We start from the raw sequence: 9,075 nt of genomic DNA, 5'->3' as shown, positions 1-9,075 counted from the left end.
AATTAGTGATTTAGGTCTACACATTAAGTAGACCTAAATCACTAATTCTCCGCATCACAAATACAAATTCTCAATTGACTATCGATCTTTGTTGTTCTATAAGATAAAAGAAGTACACGGAACCAAAGTAATTAAAACAAGTAGCGTACAGAGACGTTATGTTAATTAGAAGCTGTAATCAATTACGTTTCAATTAAGAGATCATCACCGCAATATTACATTAGCTGAATAATTGGCTATGTTTTAATTAAGGAAAATATCATGCGTGAATTTCCCTAAATTAAAAAAATAATAAAAACAAGTGAACCCTAAGTAGAGTGTGAAAGGGAATCTATTAATTGGACCTTAAACTTGTGTTACATTTCTTCACTACGATAGTGTAGTCGAAATATATTTGAAGTCACGGGTACAGTTAACGATAATTTGTATATATGGTGTAATTCCTTTCAAATTTTATGTCTGTTATCTAAATAATTATGTAGTAGTAATTAAATAAGTTTAATTCTTAAAGTATGTGAAAATAAAGAACAACATTTTAATATATCCAAATGTAAACTTATTGTTTTTACTATTGAATATTGAGATAAACATATTTTAAATATGTACAACAAATATTAACATTTAGCAAGAAAATAGCACACGTGTTTTTGCGTGAATTTCTCTCGTAAATACAAACAAAACAATGAAATGAAATAAACGTTGCGATGCGAAGATGAGGCAAATGATGGAGCGACTGTCATTTACGTTTGTACTCGTAGGTCGCGTGAAAAATATATTCACTGATCTTGTTTACATTGATGTCGTAATCCGTACGCGCGTGAAACGTTTTCACGCTGCCGTGAACACACGTGTATACGTTCGTAAAATCCTCTTACCGTACCGGCGCGGCGCATAAAGCTTCAAATTGAAATTTAAGTTATTACATTCCGTTAAAGAATTACCGGAGAGTCACAATCAGTATACTCGTCAGTATGCCGCCATTGCGATAAACATTATTGTTTCAATAGCGGTTTTAATTAATTTAATTACTGTCTTAATATTTTTTTTTTAAATATTATTCACTTTATTAATTTATCGTCTGCAAGCGTATTGGGGTACAAGATTCCCTCTGCCTACCCTGCTGTGTGCGGGATACAGCGTGAAGCTGATTTTATTTATTTTATGTACCAATAATAATTGAACTACATTCATATTCATAGCTATCGTAGTCATCCTGTCACAGTCATCGTATAGTGTGCTACTCGATGGCATGAAATAAGCTTTAGTAATTATGTATAATGTATATATTATATATTTATATAAAAATATACAATATATTTTTTGGATGATAGCATAAAAAAGTAGTATGTTATAACGATTCAACATGGACTCAACAAACATAAATGTTCTAAAAAACGTGTTCATGTTTTACGTCATAATTCACTAGCGCTATAAAAACCGTAGACACGTCCTGGAATGATTTTCTTTTCTCTCTCGGGATCAGCTTAGAAATATATTTACAGAACGGGAATTTTGATCCCTGCCTCAACTCATAAAATGAGAAGAAAATACTACGTTTGAGTTTACGAATGTGATACGAATTATTCCTATAAAACCGCGTCTTCAATATGAAATAATTTGTAATAAAACCTTCGAAGCTGAAAAGCACAATATACGCTTATAAATAATCTGTCTAAATTGACGGCCAATCAGTGTATCCGGTTCCGTTAAATTTTTCATTAATGTCCGAAAAGCGGGCCCACGGGAACTTTACAGTAAATAATACATTTATCACTAGGATATTTTAGATTTTGTTAGTAGAACTTTGACGACCTTTGAAAAATTATTATAATTATATTTAAGTAACGGAACTAATAATTGTTATAATAATTTTTCGTTTGTACGTTCTACGAATAAAATCAAAATTATCTACTAATCAAATTCTTAATAAATTATCTATACTTATAATTTAATTTAGTATGAGTCTATAAGTGAGGATATATTTAATCTATTCTCGTTTTATCTCTAGAAGGTGGCGCGGCGTCCAGAATTTATGAAATGATCAAACTTTTAGTCGCATGGAAACAATTTTGCAAATTGCACGTAATTTGCAGAGCTACCTAAAGAGGAATGTACTAATGACCGGACGGTGTTCGACCACATTACTACAACCCCCAAAAAGTTCTCCATCTAATGACTTTGATAAATTATTGTTTTAGACTTCAATTAAACATACAACTATTTTATGACAATTTCAAATGGTGTGCGTCATAAACAATTAAGGCAAAGCACATCAGGCACACTACATACATTTGATTCTCACTTCCCGCCAAATTCTCGAGGTATTGCGTGTTGAGTGGCGTAACTCAACGCCTTTACGATTACTAGGGCGAGAAAATAAAAATATTAAATATTACATTTCCTTGATTAGCCTCGATGCATTGTCATACTTATATGACTATTTGTACCAAACTTTTTTAAGGACCTCAATAAGTAACTAAAATATAAAATTTTTGATGTAATTTATCCACAAATTTATAAAGTAGTATATTTAGTTTAACAAATAATTTAAAAAACGCTTTACTAAACAATTTATTTGCGGTTCCTATTCTATGTACTCTGAACTGGAAAGCTTTATTGGTTCAAACTTTAGGACTGAACTAACGAAGACAACCTCTGTGCATGTGCTGTTTCAGGCAACGAGTAAGTAATTAAAGAAACTAATTAAAACGAGGACTCTACTTGAAACTCTATTATGTAAATTAAACTTCAATTTGTTTAAGCGAGAAGCAACTACAACTACAAACGCTAAAGATACTAACCAGTGTTTTGAAATTTATATACGAGTATTTTCGTGTTTAATTGAAATTTCTAGTTAATATTAGTTAAAAGCTTTTATTTGACTTGCCATGTTAGTGTACAAGATAGCGGACTAAGCAAAGAAAATAAATATTTCTCATGTAATAGGTAAATTATTACTGCTTAAGAGCAGTAATAAAGACTCGCTCGCAGAGTATAGCTAAATAAAGACTCGAGTTATTCTGTACAAACGTTATTACTTCTCTCCATGTATTTTTAGCATCCATGTATAAAATACGTGACTTACACGAAATAAAGACAAAAGACGCGCGAAGAATTTTTCACTGAAATGTAATTTTCTCGAAGGAAAAATTTAGGAGCGATATCGGGTAACTACAGTGACGTGAAGATAAATTCGGTACTCTGTCGGGTTCTTCATTATACCTACGATGCGCTCACTCATTCCCCAATTTATTGGTTTAAAAATAAAAACAATATTAGATTATTTTATGATATCATATTAAAAGAGGAATATACAAAAAAATGAGGTAATTATAAAAAATTAAATAAAATAATTTTTTTATTCTGCTTTATAATATCAATATAGATACGAAATTGGATAGTAGAATATTTAAATGAATATGGGCAATTAGAGAAACCATTTGTCATCCAAAGAATAGTTCTAACGATACTCATACGCTGAAAGCCGAGTTTAATATCACAATTTGTTAACTATAATTTCCGTTAAAGAAAAAAAATACAACAAATTTATTAATAATAAATACTATAATATAGTATATAGATTTGTAGCAAAAAATACATTCATCAAATTCTTTACGTCAACATATTTTCTAAGTTACAATCTTGCCCAAATCTGTAAAAGCTTTTCCGAGCACGTCTGGGCCACGTTTCTTTTAAGCAATGAAGACAGCAACGTACGAGACGTCGACTCTCATTTCTTTTTGGACGGATTTAAAGTGTATGCAGCACTACATTGCAGCTTCCGTAGCTCCTAAAGAACATTCTGGGAATTTATTCCAAAATATATCTGTTGCTAAAACTACTCTTATTTATTTGCTATGTAAATGCATCATTATGTGTTTTTGTTTTTGGAACATTTATAGTAGTACAAGTTGTTTGTAAAAACAATTAATGAATTTACAAAATCACTATGTGTAAATTACAGGAATGAAAAAAAGATCATAATAATAAAATCAATGATTTTTTTAATGCCTGTTACAACTTACTTTTGTTGCTAACGTCTCTGTAGGGAGATTTTTACAAATTTCCTCTACCTAAAGATAATTGGTTATAATTATCATTTGGCGAGAGAGTTTGCTCTTACATTTTTAAAGTGTTCGTGAGTCGTTCTTAAGTGTAGTATACTTAAGAACGAAAAAGACTAGAAAACAATTTTTTATATATTTTCTAAAAAAGTAGTTATTTTAACACGATTTCTTTAAAATCCATAGTCAATCATAAGCAGTCTGATTATGAATCAAACATAAATTGAAAAATATTTAACATATATTTTTTAATTTATGTTCAAATTTACAAAGCGCTAGAAGTGCCTATATTTCACGTCAACAATGAATTTCCCCAGAACACATTTCCTTAATAAAATAAATGTCGGCAATTTGCGAGAGCGTTTATTACCAAAAGAAAAGTTCTGACGATGTTTGAAATCGCTATAATTTAGCATAAAGTAACGATAAACTTGCGTAGTATGTGCGCTTGTCAGGACTTAGTTTAACACCATTGTTTCGAAAACTTTTGAATGGAAGGTACTGAATGAATTAATTTCAGTACTTAAATTTCTAAAAATATTTAATTTAATTTATATAGATTGTAAAAACATATAATTCTAATAGTTACACGTATTCGATATAAGCTATAAAATTCTATATGTTCAATATTTTTTCATTACAATCAGATGCTATGTCGCTGCCATGCTACGTCCTCAACTATTTACAAGAGACTTATTCAAGAGACAAGAGTACATTCACTTTCAATCTCGCGATAGAACAATTTCCGTAAAGATTAATATAACTACAGCGATGTAAAGATAACTCTGATGGGCGATCAGATTTTTCATTACACGCTCCGTGAAATCCATTTTCTATTTATTGGCAGATATTTCTATGTAATATATTATTTTGGATTTCTTTTATATAACCAATCTGTGTAATAGAATTCTATTCTGAATCAATTGTTAGTACAGGGATTTTTTATGTGTATATACAACTTTATTTTTTTAAATATATCAAATTTAATAACATTTATTAATAAAAACATAATATAGTGTAAATATAACCTGTATTTTACATTCAATGAATGATATTTTATATTAATTTAAGCCTATTTTTTTTTGTAGTAATAAAATTGTACTCAAAATATTCCGATAATTAGGTATTGAACCATACAACGTTTAAAGTCCAATTTTGAATCGATTCATTTGAAACGAGTGATGTGTTAAGTTCACTGTTCTATAAAAGTAGATGTAGTTTCAGCTGATTACATATAAATAAAAATATAACTATGAATTTTCCGGTCACAAACCTTAATCTTAGTAATATTGACTTTCGTGTTAAAGGGGCTCTACACTTTGAAGCCATACTGATTTTAATAAAAAGACTTTCATAGAGTGAGGAAGTTCTTAGAGCAAAAAGCTATTATCATTGACATGAGGCCAGTCGTGGTGCACCAAGTGTAACTGTAAACGCGACTGGTTGTAGGTCCGATTCCCGCTCGAGGAAGTGAAATATTTATTTACATTCATATTTTTAATTCTTTGCTCTGGTATAGAGGCAAAGCGCGGCGTTAAGGTCCGCCACTCAAGACGCAATGTCTCCAGAATTCGACGGAAAGTAAAGAACGGAGTGTTTTAACACTAGGTTTCCTCTGCTTACCCTGTTGTGTGCGAGATACAGCGTGCCCTTAAAATTATATGTTTTGTGTTCGTAGATTCTATTCTTGGGATGAAAATTACTATTTCGATATACGTACATTCAAAATTATTTTAATATAGGTATATTATATGAAAAACCATTTCCTTTAACAAGATTTCTCTATACCTGCTGGAATTCAAATTGACACTATATGTTGGTCGACGCTTCCCCTTTTCCCGTACACTTAGGTTTTCTCCCGGGCATTATCTTCGAGACTAGTCGCTCGTGTTTACGACGGCGCGGCCCGTTTCAGCCAATTGGCAACATTTACGCAGGACTCGTTTTATATATGCTGCGTATTTCGGTAATATAGTTGTTGTTATTGTTGTATTCAATTATATACTTACACTATTAACATAGTAAATGCACTATTATAGTATACTAGCGGACGCGCGCAGTTTCGCTTGCGTATTTAAAGGTGAATTCTAATAACCCATGAAACATGTGTTCAATTAAATACTTTTAAAAATCTAAGTTTCAAATTTTATAAAAATCGGTGGTGATTTAAAGATTTTTCCATACAAACTTTCAACCCCTTATTTGCACCCTTAGGGGCAGAATTCTAGAAAACCATGAAACATATGTTCAATTAAATATTTTTAAGAGTCTAAATATCAAATTTTATAAAAATCGGTGGCGATTTAAGAACTTTCCCATACAAACTTTCAACCCCTTATTTGCACCCTTAGGGGTGAATTCTAAAAAACCATGAAACATGTGTTTAATCTATACGTTTAAGAGTCTGAATTTCAAATTTTATAAAAATTGGTGACGATTTAAAAAAAACCTATACAAACTTTCAACCCCTTATTTGCACTCTTAGGGGGTGAATTCTAGAAAACGATGAAACATGTGTTCAATTAAATACTTTTAAAAATCTAAATTTCAAATTTTATAAAAATCGGTGGCGATTTAAATTTTTTTCCATACAAACTTTGAACCCCTATTTCACCCCTTTAGGGTTAAAATTTTTCAAAATCCCTTCTTAGTGGATGTCCAGATTACAAAAGTAAACTTTTGTCCGAATTTTACGTTTCTACCATTAGCGGTTACGGCTGTGCGTGCGTCTTACCTCAGTCAGTGAGGACAAGTCCTTTTATATATATAGATAGCTAGACATATAACTAAGATCTTTTTAGTTTGCTTGAAAATACGAAAAAATGTACTATATTGTCGGCTTAAAGCGTAAATCTACTAACAGACTATTAAGCGACTTAGCAGGAAGGACAATTTTTTTTTAAAAAAACGGAGTGTATACATATGTATAACCAGAAGCTTTTTACAATTGAAAAAATTGATTTGTATTCTCTATTATATAAAAAAAAAGAAAAAATATTTTTGTAGGAGTGTATAAAAACAAAAACAGATTTACCTGGTTTGCCATATTAAAAATATATATACAATGTAAATGTGTTTATAATCCTATATCTTATAAAACAAAGTCACTTTTCGTGTCTGTCTGAACTTTCTAACTCTTCTTCTTCTAAACCACCCAACGGATTTTTATGCGGTTTTCACCATTAGGTCGATTATTTCTCAGGGAAGGTTTATATATAGTTTATTATTTGTACATTCTTATATAAATTAACATAAATACGATAAAAGTGTCTAAAGTCCTACCCGTTGAGACACTTTCGCGCATGCGCTGCTTTAATGATAAGTACTACATGAAAATAATGTACTAGAGTATTGTTCCTCTTAATAAGATCTACAAAAAAATCCGCGAGAGCATCTTTTTATCTTTTAAGGATAACGTGTAGTGATCATATTTCTGTCTAAAAATAGTAATTTCAATATATATTTTATTGTGAGGGATATTTTTCCATAATGGTATTAATCCTTATCTTTTAAAATAATTTATTCATTTTCTACGTTAAACGAAGATAAAATTGGCTTTTTACACTATTTCGAAATTGCGAATAGTTTTAGAGAAAAACGCATTTAATTGTTGACACATCACGCCGTTGACTCATCAGCTGTGCCGACTCAAGTTTTACTTATCCGTTACTCTCAGCATATAAATAAGTATATTAGTTAAGTTGGCCATTTAATGTAGATCAAAACTGTCCTTTACTGTTTTTTCATTTTAATAAGTACTTTAGAAGTTATTACAATATCAAAACATCCTTGCTGCGAAACGCGCCCCGCGACGTTTTGCTTATACAAGCGCGTCATGAGCAGTCATCGGTGGTTCAGTGGTAGAATGCTCGCCTGCCACGCGGGCGGCCCGGGATATTTTAATAAGTACTTGAAAATATTAGTAGCACAGATTTAAAATTACGGTACATACTAAAAAATCCTTGCTGTGTAAAACAAGTTGAAAATCGTTATTGAAACTACGAAAATGCGGGTTGCATTAGGGTTTAATTAATTTTCACATTATCTTAAGTGCTTTGCAAACATACATTATATGAATAATCCAGTAGTAAAAGCGGGCGAAGCCGCAAGGGGGTCGCTAGTATACTATATATCACTTCATCGTATTATTTTGTGTTAAATAATGTACCAAACATAAATATGAACCAACGACCATTTCAGAAACTTCCTTTCGGCATCTCTATGGTAACGTATGCAATAACATATATGAATAATGCATTTTTGTTGATTTATTATCTCAAAAGCATTCGACTTTCAAAATAAAAGCTATAAATTTTTACCATCTTAGTAATAAATTAAAGTAAATATTTTTACTACCTCAAATAAAGAATGAATAACAAGTATATACTAGGAGTATATCCTTCTCGTGTATCCTTCTAGTACTCGTTTTATTGATATTTATATAAAAAAATATATAAGTAGATCAACTCAGTCTCAATATAGTATTATTACAAGCTTTCATTTAAGTTGCCGTGTTAGTTCGTGTGTGTGATATCTTGAAAGCTCGCGCTAGAAATATATTCAGTTTTAATTTTCAGTTTTTGATATGCGTTACATTGTTTTATTTTACAATTATTATTTTAATTTTGGTACAACTTACAATTTAAATAAAAACTTGATTTTAAAAAGATTTTTCAGGAATAAAACCAGCTTCACGCTATATCTCGCACATATCAGAGTAGGCAGGCTAAACCTATTGTTGAGACACTCCGTTACCTACTTTCCACCGAATTCTGGAGGCAATCACACGCAATGTGTTGAGTGGAAGAACTCCACGCCGAGCTTTGCCTCGACACCAGAGTGAAGAAACTAAAATATTGATAAATAATTATTTATTTCCTCGAGTGGGCATCGAACCCACAACCGTCGCATTACAGTCACACTGTAGTGCCCCTGCGCGACCACGGCCTTAACGGCCCGCATTTATCATATTTGTGGATTTCTTTATTGCTTATGAAAACTTCTGATGACA

The sequence above is a fragment of the Heliconius melpomene genome, chromosome 15 (assembly GCF_056956725.1).
Source record: "Heliconius melpomene rosina isolate 202511_hmr_F chromosome 15, ASM5695672v1, whole genome shotgun sequence".
Taxonomy (NCBI): domain Eukaryota; kingdom Metazoa; phylum Arthropoda; class Insecta; order Lepidoptera; family Nymphalidae; genus Heliconius; species Heliconius melpomene.
Note: the sequence above shows the minus strand (reverse complement) of the source record.